The sequence below is a fragment of the Micropterus dolomieu genome, linkage group LG10 (assembly GCF_021292245.1).
Source record: "Micropterus dolomieu isolate WLL.071019.BEF.003 ecotype Adirondacks linkage group LG10, ASM2129224v1, whole genome shotgun sequence".
NCBI classification, from domain to species: domain Eukaryota; kingdom Metazoa; phylum Chordata; class Actinopteri; order Centrarchiformes; family Centrarchidae; genus Micropterus; species Micropterus dolomieu.
The window spans coordinates 19,888,924-19,904,026 of record NC_060159.1 but is presented as its reverse complement, the minus strand read 5'-3'; the positions used below and the strand labels follow the sequence as shown (position 1 = coordinate 19,904,026).

The 15,103-nt window shown below is 38.9% G+C and overlaps 1 protein-coding gene and 1 long non-coding RNA gene across 6 annotated transcripts in view; one reads left to right on the top strand and one right to left on the bottom strand.

The window, feature by feature from the left end:
- Positions 1-15,103, bottom strand: part of LOC123978147 (disks large-associated protein 2-like) — a 101,153-nt gene that overhangs the window by 48,991 nt on the left and 37,059 nt on the right. The window lies entirely within an intron of this gene.
- LOC123978149 overlaps positions 1,208-15,103 on the top strand; it is a 17,354-nt gene continuing 3,458 nt past the window's right edge. Inside the window, exons 1-4 of one of the 5 annotated variants that reach the window (XR_006826887.1) lie at positions 1,208-1,399; positions 3,436-3,557; positions 3,681-3,893; positions 4,606-4,664. This is a non-coding gene — a long non-coding RNA (uncharacterized LOC123978149). Of the gene's footprint in view, positions 1,400-3,435; positions 3,558-3,680; positions 4,008-4,033; positions 4,138-4,605; positions 4,665-15,103 lie in introns of those variants that run through there. The other 4 variants (XR_006826888.1, XR_006826886.1, XR_006826885.1 and 1 more) reach the window with 4 other exon arrangements.

The following is a 15,103-nucleotide window of genomic DNA, read 5'->3' as shown; positions in this document are numbered from 1 at the left end:
ATCATGCCTGCTTGTCTATCTCTTCTAGACTTACAAATAGCCAATAGGTAAATCAGAAATGTTCCCACCCCATTATTATTATAATAATAATTTAATAATAAATTATTAATTATTTAATAATTAATAATAAATAACCCCATTATCACCCCATTATATGATGATATGATGATTATAATGTACCTTTAAACCAGAGGTCGGCAAGTTTGACAAAGGGCCAAATTTTTTTCAAGCCATCACGTGGCCTGCCATTATTTCTAACCCTTGTATACTCGTTTAGCTAAGTCGGTAGAGTTTCAGACTCCTGTTGGAGGAGTTGTATGATCAATCCCAAAATCCTGCAGACTTTTTTCCCCCCTTGTTAAACAAATTGATTAGCCTATAAGGACACTTTTTCACATGCTCGCAATAAAGCATGTGCCGCAGTGTGTGTGAGTCCCGCCGTTTTATCCGCATTCATGAACCTATGGACACTAATTTTCCTTTCCCCAATGAAATTCAAGGGAATCCAATCACACGTTTACGGACGTGTCAAGTACGCCAGAGACGCTTTCGAATATCCTTCAGAACTTTTCAGTGTAAAAGCTCTCAATTAACTCAACATGAACCATTGCTTCAAAAAACGTTCTTGCGCGTTTATTTTGGAGGCACAATCACTTAAGAGGAAGTGATTATGTGAGTAACTGTTGCTGTCATGACTGAGATCTATTTCAGCATCAGCTGCTATCAATTTCTTTTCTTTTTTTCTGCTATCAAAGCAATCTGGCCGCAGGCTAGATATTATCACTGGCGCGCCAGTTCTGGCCTGCGGGCTGCCTATTGCCGACCACTGCTTTAAACTTTAATCTTGATCTCACCCCAGGCAAAGAGCAGATACAGTTCTCAGCAGCTTAATCAGGTCTTATATCTATATTGTATCTGCTTAGGCCAAACGACCAACACCATCACGGTATAACTGGTTCCACTAGTGTAACAAATAGCTCAAATTAATTAATCTGTAATTAGTGTCCCCTCCGGTATGAGAAACTTTTCCATGCATGAATCATGTCCCTTGATCTGTCTTAAGCAGATAATGATTTTAGAAATGTTGTTTATTTCCAACTCGTACTGTGTGAGTAAAAGTGACGTAAAGCCAACGTTTACTTTGTATGTGCTCTCACTATACGTGTAAATAGAAAATAAAACTGATCATCACCCCTACCGGCCCATTGTGGTTTTTGACAATTGTCAATAAAGATTTGTTTGAAACCTCAGAGGCAGGTAGAAGTTTGTTTACTAGCAATGATGGTAACAAGGCATAAATGCTGCCTTGATCATCTGAGCCATCCTGTGTGCCGAAAGTTGTTTAGAGAAAGGAAGATGTGGACAGTATGGAGCGTCCATTTTGCAAAGAGAATTGGAGGTAAGCTAACAACCTTTAACTATATAGTTTGTTAACTTGATAGCTAGCGTCGTGTTGTCATGGCACTTTCAGACGCTCTGCCACTTTGCACAGGCGCAATGAGAAAAAAACACTGACAAGGTCGACTAAAATTTCTGATGTGTCAATAATTCGTCAGAACATCCCACGGCCGTTGATTTATCCTCTCTCCCCCCTGTACACTGCACGGCGCCAGATTAAATTCAGTCTGAGTCCTGCATCTTAAAACGCCTAATATAATCCACCAATACAATAATACTGAAATAAATACAGTATCACCCTTTTGTGTTCAACTTTTGGAAACTTTCAAAAGTGATGGTGTGGTAAGTTTTGAGGCCATGGTTTTTGCACTATATTGTACAGATAATAATGTAAATCCTCTGTTTATACCAGCAAGAATCAGACAAATTCAGCAATCACATATTGCTATGTGCCAACATGAATATTATGGAATCCAAAGTACACATTCAGAAGACACAAAACATCAGTTTTCTCCCACAGAATAGTGTCTGTCAGCCTGATCTGCATTTTCTCTCTACAGTCACCACAGCATTCTGATTACATACACTCTCTTGAGGTGGTTTGATTACCCAATTATCAGCTGTTTAGAGACTAATCCTTCAACCCAGATTGGTCTCTTTAGCTATCAACCAATTCATTTAAAGTAGAGTCAATTTGACATAAATCATTTTCAAGAGAGAGACAGAAGGAAGAAAATAAATTACCAAGAAGTTGGTAAAATGTTTTCACTTTATGAAAAGGTAGATTATGGCAGCAGTCTATCATTACTATAGCATTACTGCTCCTTAGGTCCACAGATACTAGCCACTGCAGAGTTACTGTTGCAAAAATACTTATTACTTTATGTCTTGTCTTTAGTATAGCATTGGTAAAACAATGATTTTTTTTATTTTTAAATTGCCTCATGAACAAGATTTTCAAAAACAGCTTAGCTTACTAAGCTTTGCTAATGCCAAGGTTAACAAAAGAAATTACATTTAGGTTTCTTTTACTAACTTTCAAAACAAAATCTGAGGGTTGGTTGTATGTGTGTACTTAATTTATATGGCAAAGTGAAGGTAGCTAAATATTATTATTATTATATTATTATAATACTTTTACAGGTGCTAAACTCAAACTAAAGGCACAAACCAGACAAAGGATCCATATACTGTACTAATAGCACCCAATAAATTTAGAGAAACATGTGAATGTGGGTGAATGTGAATGTGCCAGAATGGATCTGACAGCTCCTCAGCAGTTTTAAAATCTCTGCAGTGTAGAACAAAATTGTGCACCATAAAATGTTATTTAAACTCAAGATCATATCAAGCCACTTTAAACTGTATTGAACGCAACTCTTCACATTAAATGTTAGTGAAGTGAAGTAGCCTGCAGCAGATGTCCTCGGCAGAGCAGGAGGCCAGTGACACCTGCCACTAATCCGTAGTGAGGATGTGAAGGTGGTGCAGTCGAGTTATGGGAGTTCATATCTTATAACAACTCGGTCTGGTATGACAACACACACTGAGTGTCTGCCCGAGGAGGCTTGTGTCATCCAATATTTGCAACAGACTGCTCTGCAACTTCTACTAATACATAGTGGCCGATGCACTGTTCTCTGTGTGCGGGGGAGGTGACATCAAGGAAGGGGATGCCAGCAGGCTCAGCAAACAGGTTAAAAAAAAAGCTGTGTCATAGGGCTGAGTCTGGATACCCTGCAGGCAGTAGCACAGGGGAGGATGAGTTCCTCAGCTCTATCTTGGACAATACCACCCACTCTCCTTACTATGAGCTGATGCAACCATGGAGCACCTTTAGCCTCCAGCTCATCCGCCTGAGGTGAACCATCAAGTATTTCAAGTGCTTATTTGAACAGATTTCCTTGTGGCCACACAACTCTTACTTCCGGTTCTACAATAGTACCCGTTTCAGTCAGCAATGGAGTGCTGAAGCCTGGTCACCAGCAAAACTCCATGAGTTTACTTGGACTAGACTAATCTGCACATCTTCTGCAGGAATGCCGGTTCAAACCCTGGAACAATAAGTGTGCCACTACCACAACTGAGGTGCCTTTGAGCAACTAACTAACCCCAAACTGCTCAGCGGCCAACAGATTGTTGTACTTGGCAGCTCCCAGGTGTGTGAATGCAGAGCAGGGCATTTGTGGAAGAGAGCAGTTGTGCTCAGATAAATATAGGTTAAAAATGTTATTCATGAGAGCACTGGCATCTACTGACAATATAATCTGATTAACTTGCAGTATGAGGAGAGAGCTAAAACCAGAAGCAAAGGAAAAAAAGAGGACATGTGGAGCAGGAGAGATTGATGGACCTCGGAGGGGAGAGAATTCAGTTCCTGAAAGACTTTTGAGAAAAGCAAGCTTGTTTCCATTCTAGGCTGAAGGGAACATTTCAGAAGATTACATTTACAGTTGAGAAGATTACAGCCATGGTGTGACTGTAAATCAAAATGTGTAAGTTGATATATTGTAAGCAAAAAAGAAAGATTTTACAAAACCTTTTTATTAAAGTGACAATATATGCTGTAGTATGCAAACATAGTAAAGGAAAATGCTTTTAGTTGCCAAGATTGATTTTTCTTTTTCTTCAATAGGACAATAGGTTGAATGCAAATGCTCCCTCTGTAAGACCTCACATTGCAATTCCATGAAAGATAAAGGGCTTTCCTGTATCACAGCTTATGCAACAGCTATTGTGGTGCATGATCAACAGGCTGTTTCCTCTCTACCTTAAATGTGCTTCTGTCAGCACCTGATGCAGCCTGTGAAACCTTTTTTTTTTTTCACAACAAAGATGCCATACACTAAGGTGGGAGAGATTAGGGCTTGTGCGGAAGCGAAAAAAGAGAGAGAGAGGGGGAAAGCCTCTCTGCTTGCTCTCTGGGAAACCAGTTCAGTGCTGGCTGCTAAGTTAAAGCTCTGCCGCTATGCTACAGTCAGCGCCTGGCCAGCATTTCCCAAGATGGTTGCATAACTTGGAATAAATTAGGCCTTCCTCCTCCACACCAATGCACAGCTAGCTAATGCCACGGGGAAGAACTGAGCAACAGGCAGCCAAACTGTAGAACATGAATCACACTGTTGAAAAATAACATCCTTGAGATAATTTATCGATCAGTGTTGAGCAAAAACATCCGTTCTTAATCATTCGTTATTACTCGCCCAGGTTGCTCCCTAGTCCTGTACTCAGATGTTCGGTGAGAAAAACAAGCCACCACCCACTTCCACATCTTCAAATCAGGTCAGTTATAGAGTTGTGAGATGATTCACATTCAAACTGTCTAAAGGTTTACAATGACACTAGCAGGGAGCTGATAGAAATATCATGAGCGGGGGCTGGCAGCTTCTATCATCCTCAGTCTCTTACAGTCTTAGATACTAGAACCAAGAAAATAAATTTTATGTTGAATATGTATTGAGTAAAGTAAGCACTGGCCTAGAGGTTATTGTATCTCATCTGCAAGTACATTTACATTTACTCATTTGGCAGATGCTTTTATCCAAAGCGACTTATATTTGAGGAACAACATACAAACATCAACAGAGCATCAAATACAGATCTACAACTGACAATACATACTAGTAAGAGCAGCAATAAATACTAGTAAGAGCTCATAGTACATATCACATCAATGGGGTAAATACCTAGGGAAGGAAGTAAGAGTTAACAAAAAGTGCAATCAATACAAGATCAAGTATTATTGATAGCTTAATCAGAATAAAAAACAAAGCTGGTGATAAACCAACCTTAAAAATGGAAATGTAAAGGGAGCTTTAGGGTAACAAGCCAACCACCTTAATATTGTAAAAATAATTCACCACAGTGAAACACATGTGCTGTGTAGTATTAACATAGGGCAACTTTTTGAGCAATGTTGCTAGGCAATGTTGATGGTGGCAAGGTTGGCTATGTTTTGAACGGATAGCAGCGGGGCGGGGAGATTACGATAGTAATCTTTAGCCATTACCACTGACGGCAACATTGCCCAGCAACATTGCTCTAAATGTTTCTCTTTGTATCATCAGTTTTACACTGCTGTTGCCCCACTCCATTTAAGGTCTCGTTCAAGATAAGCTTTTTATATGTTCTTTTCATAGCCTGTGATTTTGGCCTCCCTGTTCCCATAAATCAGTGGTTCTGAAAGTGGGGTCCGGGGACCCCAGAGGTCCGTGAGGGGGTTCCAGGGGGTCCCCAGCAAAAAGGGGAATCATTTATTTCCGTTATAAGTCTATGCATAAGTGACATAGTGACCGAATGAATGATTATTTTGGTCATGGATTTCATACAGTTTCTGGAATAAATCATCTAAAAGCCAAAATCCTATCATATGGGCGATCCTGGAACAAAATCTTATCAAAAGGGGGGTCAGTGGTCTAATTTCGGTCAGTTTAGGGATCCTTGACGAGAAAAAGTTTGAGAACCACTGCCATAAATAAACCTAATTAACAAAATATTCCTGTATACCCGAGGTGTGTTGCCCATGACTACAACAACCTGCAAAAAGGACATCATGAAAGCATTCAGCACCACCTTGTTTTTTTGACAAAACAATAATGCTCAGTCAGGGTCACAGGAGTCTAGATCATATCCCAGCACGCACTGGATAGGAGGCCCGCATTTATATAGCCACTCAATGACATTTAAAACTGAAATAAATTTAGAGTGTATGGACACTGACCATCTTGAAGACTGAACTAATGTAGCCAGATGACTGAAACTGAATATTCCAGCAAGAATGACATATAGAGTATGTTTACATGTACGTTATGATCAGGTTTTTGGAATACCCTGGCTAATGTGTTGGGCGTGTAAAAGCCATTTCCTGCTTTTGAGAAACCTGGATGCTAGTTAGAGTACTCCGTTAGAAGCCGGACATGTAAACGGCTTGATTGGTGTGTGGAGATCTTATACTAGCCACGCTTTGATCTTCTTTCTCATGTTTTATTCTTCCATCAACAAATTCCATCACACCATAAATGCCTTCGAGGAAAGAAAGTGTCTGAAAGTGTGCGCCATTATTTCCATTTTGTCTCCCCCCCTCTCTACGATGACAGGCTTGTCACCCGCAGTGTCAGTGTGCAGAACAGCTGTAAACACTTTCGCTTTTAGATGTTGGACAACATGTAGCACAAACTACTTTGTTTCAAGCATAATGCCCAGTTCTTCTGTGTACTCCAATCAAACTAGAAACATAATGCTTGTCTTTTCAGGGGTTGAGTCCAGTGGTAAACCTAATCTGTTTAGATGACCAGATATGTTCTCATGACCTGGCAATAACCTGAGTAGCAAAATGAATATTTACTCGCATGAAATAACCAAAGCACCTTGTAGATAATAAAGGTATTATCGCATTACTGCAGATACAACAGAAATTTAATGTTTTTGCTCATATACACGGGGACAGCAGTGCACATTATATAAGTGGAAAGAGTGTTAGACCTTGCAACTGAGACAAAATCATATTCAATTGGATGTAGCTTTGCAGCAGAGACATTTCACCTTTTGATATATCCACCCACTCCCTCCCACTACTGCTGCTCTCTCCTCGGCATGCAGACACTGGCTGATGTTGCAGTGATGCCACACACCCTGGACACAGCCACAGTCTCTTCTCTACACCCTTCAGTGGAAGAAAACGCCAAATAGGGAGCTTATGGTCCATCACTGCTCACTGTGTAGCAGCCTGTAAAGCCTCCCACACAACATTGATTAACACAACAGATAAGGTCCTCTAGCTGTGACTTACCCTTTAGGGTTTATGTATTTTATGTAGTTTGTATATACGTATAGATCTGTCCACATATTGTAAATGTACAACATTCAAAAGAAGAGCAGCAACTTGGGTCTAAAATAAGGATAATGATCTTAGGTCAGATGCACAGTGTCCCTCTGTGAGTCTATGAGCGTAAGCCTGCCCCTTTTTGAGCCTGCCCTCTTCCTGTAGTTTCAGGCAATATACGAAAATATATCACTGCTGATGATAGATATGGAAGGAAAAAAAACAAAACTCAGGTGTAGGAGGCTTAGCTTTGGCATCTTGCCTCTCCTCATTCAGGTCTTGCAGCAAATGTTGACGCATCTCCATGGAAACAGCTCATATGTACAGTATTTAGTCTTGCAGAAGTCTCACTTTACACAGCCTGTGTGAGTTTGAATATTGAGACATCTGGAACACTTTGGCATTCTCAGTTGAGTAGTATGTTTAAGCCTCCAAAACGTTTACCTCAACATATTGCTCTCAAACATGTGACCACACAGAGAACACTGACATGTGTTGTATTATAAGTGTTTCTACCATGGCTACCATGAATTGTAATGGATCGTATAACTACTGACCCAGGTGCTTGTTTGGCATTCAAATTACTAAATGCTAACAACAGTAAACATTTAGTTTGTGCATTTAAAAAAATAGACACATCCTAAAATAACTATACATATTTAATTGCAAACCTCAGGGAAAAGGACAACTGGACATCATGTATTACAGTCATTTAATATACACTTCATCTGCAGTTATAGCAAACCAAACATACAAAAACACACAGCCTGACCTTTTGTGAGATTTACAGGCAATAATGGATTCCATGGTTCAATGAAGTTAGAAAGTTAAAATACACCTGGTAGTAGCTATAACTTACAAAATGCATTTCTGCAATTTCTCATTAAAATACTAAATACATTACAACGTATTTCTGCATTATCAATCTGTGTCTGAATTCCCCAGCTCGAATAAATCTCTTACGGCTTTCAGGACGTTTTGGATAATATACCAACTCCTTGTGGCTATAGACACTAGCTCAGATGTGGATATAAAGTGCAGGGAAATCGCATCGTGGGGACAGCAACACTGACAGACAAAAGCCAGAAAAGCACAAATGGTGAAGCTAGATGTGTGTTAGACAATATACATTCAAAAGTGACGTTTAAACAGGTTAAATGTGTTGTTTTATGTTGTGCATACAACATAACAAATGCATCCTCACACATTTGTGTTGCTAATGGGCGGCTGTGGCTCAGGAGGTAGAGCGGGTTGGCCGTTAATCGGAAGGTTGGTGGTTCAATCTGGCTCCCCCTGGTTGCGTGTCGAAGTGTCCTTGGGCAAGATACTGAACCCTGATTTGCCCCTGGCGGCTGTTCCGCCAGTGTATGAATGAGTGTGAATGCTAGTTTCCGTTTGAGCACTTAGGCTCAGTGTATGAATGTGTATGACTGGTGAATGCAGATGTAGTGTAAAAGCGCTTTGAGTGGTCGAAAAGACTAGAAAGGCGCTATACAAGTACGGAGCATTTACATTTACATTTCTAATGCAGAACAAAACCAGATGGGAAACAATAGCTGAAAAACTATGTCACATAAAAGCTTCATCCCAAAATATATTGTGCTATTTGATGGGGGGTTTTTTAGAATGAGGAAACAATATGAAATGAGCTTCTTCTAAAAAAAATGTCCTGATATTTGCCCCTCATATCTGCAACAATGACAATATTAAAGCACAGGCCAGGCTTTCATCCTCATCAGGTTTTAACAGATGTATAATTCAGAACGACTGCTTTGACCAGATACTTTGTCGGGCTTCATTACAGCTCTTGCAATACATTTCACACATACACCTCGACTAAGAAGCATCTGTTAAAGTGATATACAGTATGTGTAAAGGTATCAGCATGGTGCAGCTTACCCTGGCCTGCAGTGAGTACCTCTGCACAAAAACACACTATCCCCTGTCTTTATAGCCACACTCAAGGACAAAAGTGAAACAATTCCTGTAATTCTCTGCAACCCTTTCACATTTATTCTAGCAGCAACAGCATTACTGACAGTGACTGACAGCTTTGTGCTTAAGCAAAGTCTTCCCACATGTAAGGCACAGAGACACAATGTGACACTGAAGCTAATATTATCATATTTCAACTCCTAATATGATTTTTATAATACTTATAGATGTACAGTGTCTAACGACTCTTAATTGTTACAATAAGACATATCACTTTGTGACAAATTATCATCCCACGGTTATTATATTATTAGTTGCTATGTAGTCTGGCAAAATCATGTTTTTAATGGTACATTTTATTCGACCAGTTGCTTTACAAAACAGCTGCTTAGAGTTTTTTTTCTATGGTACTACTCGATGAAACTACTATATTACTACTATATTTGAGGAAGAAGTTTTTTCTTAGTAGACACAGCCATTAGTTGCTAATGCATACAGTACAGGGCATAATACAAAATACATACAATATCTAATAAAATAAGTTTTATGCAGCATTGCATAGAGCGCTTCTTTACAACATCTCAGATATTAGTGCTGTGAGGGTAATACAGATGAAGCTCTTTCTTAACTGGAGACAGCAAACCCTTAAATATAAACACAGAAGATATTATTAGGTTATTGGGTTCAACTTAAGCAAAATGCTTCCTATACAAAATATAAAATATAATAATATAAAACTTTTTTTTAACTTTTTTATTGATTGCATACTTGTGTAGGTCTGCAGCTAGTTACTATTTTCATTAACGATTATGCTGACAAATATTTTCTCAATTAACTGATTAATCATTTGGCATATAAGATATTTATCTCAATATTCAAGAGCCAATGGGGACATCTTCAGGCTGCTTCGTTTGTCTGGCCAAAAGTCCAACCACGGAGATATCCAAATTACTATAATGCAAGGAAAAGCAGCACATTTGCAGAAGCTGGACAATCACATATTTGGCATGATTAGTTGCTCGTTACAGATCGTTACACCTCTACACTCATACTGTATTTCAGCAGCAAAGACGAAGGTGCATATTACATCTCGTGAAGTCAAAGTGAGCAGCTGTTTAATTCATTAATTAAAGTACAGGAGCTGTATTTTTTTCCCCAAGCTGCCCACAAATAAGCCGTATAACTTCAGCGGGGACCTTGGCGTGCAGGTCTAACAACTTTTTGATCCATGTGTATATCATCTTCAACTCGTAAATGTATTAAACCGTGTAGCTCATTATTTTTCATTTATTTTCATGTTTTCATTCAGCGTATACTGCAGGCGATAGAAACGGCACATTTTAATGGCCTATTTGTTACACGCTCTTTTGCGAGGCTTCCAGGTAGTAGTAAAAGCCTAGCACTTCGAGGACAAAGATGGATGATGCTAATTGAACAATGTTTTTCTTCTTTCCTCGCTGCCAACATGTTCAGTCACGGTACTGGAGAGGGTTTCCACGTGTGGGAATTCAGAGGTGCACCACTCTCTTAATTAGGCTGTTTTGTCATGTACCGCTCCATCTGTCTTGAGCTTACTGCAGCAGAGAGAGAGAGAGAGAGGAGAGAGAGACAGAGAAAGGATGAAGGGTGGGGTGGGGAACAACTCCTCCTCCAATACCTGTACAGCCTGCACCAGATTGTCAAACAGCCAGTGTGAAAAGTTGAGCTTTAATGATGGCTAACCAAATGTGAAGCACATGAAATATAGAGGACAGGCCCTCTCCCTGATCGCTGAAGACAGATTAAAAGATCCTGCACGTTGCTCAAGCAGGAGGAACAGAGACTCTGCCATGAAAGGAGTCTTACAAAAAGCTCTATAAAGAGGGTAATACTTGGCAGCAAACCTAAACAGCAGTGCTTGTTAAGGTAAGCAATATATAGGAGACTACTGAAATTCAAAAGCAGTTTCTAAAAGAAAAGCCTGTTTACTGGAGAGTAAGAGTAGTTGTAACCATATGTGTCATTTACACTGGGGACATGTCCCCACCACATTTTAACCAGGCTGATTTTGTCCCCATGACTTTTTGAAAGTATTTATTAAAAATGGTCTGAAAAATAGCTTGCACCAAGAAATGTTAAATTAATGAAAATGCTTTGAGAAAGGTTTATTTGCATAACAAGAAAACATGCAAAGCTATTTAAATATAGAAGAAAAAAAAAAGTGCATTGTCCAACAAAGTAACAGGCTGCTTGATTACTGCATTATATTCTACTGTATTTTTCTATTTATGAATTGTCACCTGCCAGCTGAATTTTTTGTTTCTCTTTTTATAAATGAAGACATTTCCACCCTAAATTGGAGCAGAAAATGTTTCCAGAATGCAGGAAATTAAGTTTTTAATGCTTAAAATCTTCTGGGGGAGGACCCCCATACCCCCACTCATATATTTCAGCATTTCATATTTCTTCAAAATAGTGTTAAAAATGTTCTCATCTTGTTTGTCAGGTCTTGTGACACAAGTGTATCATCATGGCCCTAATCTGAGCCCTTATGTCCCCACCACTTTTCAAAACAAAGTGATGCCTTGGCTGTAACTGTATTACCACTACTTCCAGTAGTAAAACTAGCATACACAGGGGGAGGAACTGTTGGGAGAAATACTCAGTTGTGTTAGAGTGTACCCTTCACAGGCGGTGGTGGAAATATTATTACTGTACAAGTACCATACTTAGGTACACGTGATGTGCTTTACTTGAGTCTTTTCTGTTCATGCCACTTTCTACCCTTTACTTCATTACATTTCTGAGGGAAATATTGTACTTTTTATTCCACTATCACTAGCTGTCTCTTCTGCGCCAATGTTGCTTTGTGCCACAGAGGAGTTTTTGAGATGCTACAATTATTTGAGAGCTTTAATTACTTCACAAATTAAGATTTTTGCACACAAAACATTTTATAAAGTTTACAAAATAACAGGTAAATAATTTATTGTCAGCTATTTTTGATCATTTCATGGTTCTTTCATGGTACTTAATTTTCCCTTTTTAATCACTTTATTTTATTTGTAATAATTATAAGGTTTGGACTGTTGATTAGACAAAACAAGCATTGTGAAAGTATAACTTTGTGACAACATTTCTCTCTATTTTTAGAATTTTTACAAACTAGACAGTCAGTCGATTATGAAAAAATAATCAGCCGATGAACCGATAATGAAAATAATCATTAAGTGGGGGAATGTGGGAAATGTGTGCTCTCACAGTAGCAATCAAGCTTAATTTAGTTAAAATACTTAACTAAATTATTCATTGAGGTCACAGCGGGGCGTTGTTGAGATGTCCAGGCTAAGTCACGCCTGAACACTCAAAGAGACAGGCTTGTGGCTTTGGCAACCTGTCTCTTAACAAATAGATGAAAGGCTGCTTTGTGAAGCCAAACACAATGACAACAAAATACTTTTGACATTTTAACATGACAAATTAAGTTTAAAGCTTCACTGTAAGTGTAATCTTAGGGTATTTCTTTTAATTTAATTTAAGAGTTTGTCAGGAATCCTGCCCACCAATCAACATAAAAACAGTCAAGAAGCCAGGCTAGTTGTCTTTTTGTAAAGATTGACTAAAAAAACAAAATCTGTAATCAATTTTCTGAAAGAAAAGAAAATATAGTCCATTTTGACACAACTTGGGGGAGTGATGCATCTCATTAGGCAGCGGTTTTGTCATTGTAGGAATGAGTCTTGCTGTCAGTTCTTTGACAGTTGTCTTAATTATTTTTAAATCCTTGAATTGAATTTTTTGGGTTTTATATTTGCAGATTGTGGTTTGCTAAGCAGGGCGGCGCAGTGGTTAGCACATGTCGCTTCACAGCAAGAAGGTTGTGGGTTCAAACCCCTTTCTGTGTGGAGTTTGCATGTTTTCCCCATGTCTGCGTGGGTTCTCTCCGGGTGCTCCGGCTTCCTCCCACCATCCAAAGACATGCAGGCTAGGTTAACTGGTGTCTCTAGAATTGTCCTTAGGTGTGAACGTGAGTGGTTGTTTGTCCTGTGGCCCTGCGATGGACTGGCAACCTGTCCAGGGTGTACCCTGCCTTATGCCCGATGTCAGCTGGGATTGGCTCCAGCCCCCCGCGACCCTGTATGCAGGATAAGCGGTTGACGATGGATGGATGGTTTGCTAAGCATGCAAGAGAAAAAATGAATAAACATGGCGTATTGGTAATGTATTGGTGTGTGACACGTGTCTGTCCATCAGTAAATGCAAATTGACAAATTTGTTGAAGTAGAATCAGATCTGGATCAGACTGGATCGAGCTCTCAAAAGGGACTAAGCTTAAAAGAATAGTCATTGAAAAAAAGATTTAATTGCTGTTCCAAAATAATTTCATGGAAGGGTTAGGGTTAAGACAAGCCTTACATCAAGATGTTTTTCTTGCAGCAAGGTATATTAATGCAGCTTTTTTATTTCTGCTGTTGTAATGCTTCAAATCAGCTAATGCTAGTTTGTCCAATTTAAATAAACTGTAAAACGGCAAACATTCAAGGTATGGAGAATATTTGTATTTTATTACATTTCTTAAAACCAAAACCAGTAAATAACCACAAAATTTATTTTACTCCAGAACATAAGGACTTCATAGCTCATTTGTCAATTTTAATGTGCGTCTTGAAGGGTATTGTGTAGGGATAAGGGATATTTTCAGAATATTTTACTTTAGGTTGATATTTAGGCTTAACAGCCTTAGACTCAATCATGATAGCTCAATGTCCAGGTTACAGATAGTCTCTCGTGTGGTATAATTGTCCACACCACTTCTGATTGGTATGGACACATAGTCCACCCCTTCTTGTCTTACCTGGCTCAGGACTCCTAACAGAATACAGAACATTCCAGGGAAAAGCTATCCAACTTCATGAGTGAGCTAGAAATACCAGATTCAACAAAGTTTCTGTAAAAGCGAACATATAACTCGTGGTACTCGTAGCAGGTTCTGGTGTAAAGTCTGAATTTGTCCAGCTTATTCCTCAGGGAATATTCCTTGTTCTCTGACTGGTTTTCTTGCCATCTGTACCTCTGTGGTCTTTATAGTTTCTCAGGCAGGTCAGCCAAAAGCTGTATTCTTGCCCCGCTGGAGGTTCACAGTAACAAGCTTTTCTCTGTCACAAACTAGTGTTTCCTGGTTGTTTCTGTGGAATATTGTTGAATGAAAGAGAGAAATCTCAAAAAACTCACCATTTCACAGTGTTACATAACATTAATACAAAACAGAAACAAAAACGGGACTGTATTAATTGCTCAATCTCAATTAACCCCCCCCAGAAAAAGACTCATGACAACCTAAATCTCAGGCAAAAAATAACTACCACTTGCTAACTTAAGTCAGTCAGTATCTACTGTTCTGTGTTGTTGTTTTTGTCTATTCCAGGGGTATTCAATTAGATTTCAAAGAGGTCTAGTTAGAGAAAATTTCCTGAAGCAAAGGTCCGGAACATCAAAACGACGAACTTGCGTTATCATTCAGTACTATAACCTATAGTTGTATCAACACATGTTTTTAGTCAACAACGGACTGTCAAATCAAATAATATTTCAGTCAGTTTTCACATCAAACTGGAGGGATAATAAATAATAACTATTCAAATAATAAATTCTAAATTTAAGTAAACTAAAGTGCCTAATTTTTAGAATAAATGTAATAAAAAGTGTAGCTTGAAGTGATGAAGTGTAGTCTTAACCAATTTTATAATAAACACTCAACACATCATAACAAATGAACAGCTGTAATGCCTCCTTCTCTTTCATTTCCTCTTACAGAGCTACCACTTTCCTACTTTCTGTTGTTCAGTGAGAAACGTGAGCTCCAGCTAGCATATTGGAGATCTATGAGATATTCTGGTTTTGAACTGCCCGTGGGAGGAATGTACATGTAAAAATCTGTACATTCTTGATTAAAAGTCATGTGAAATCTCT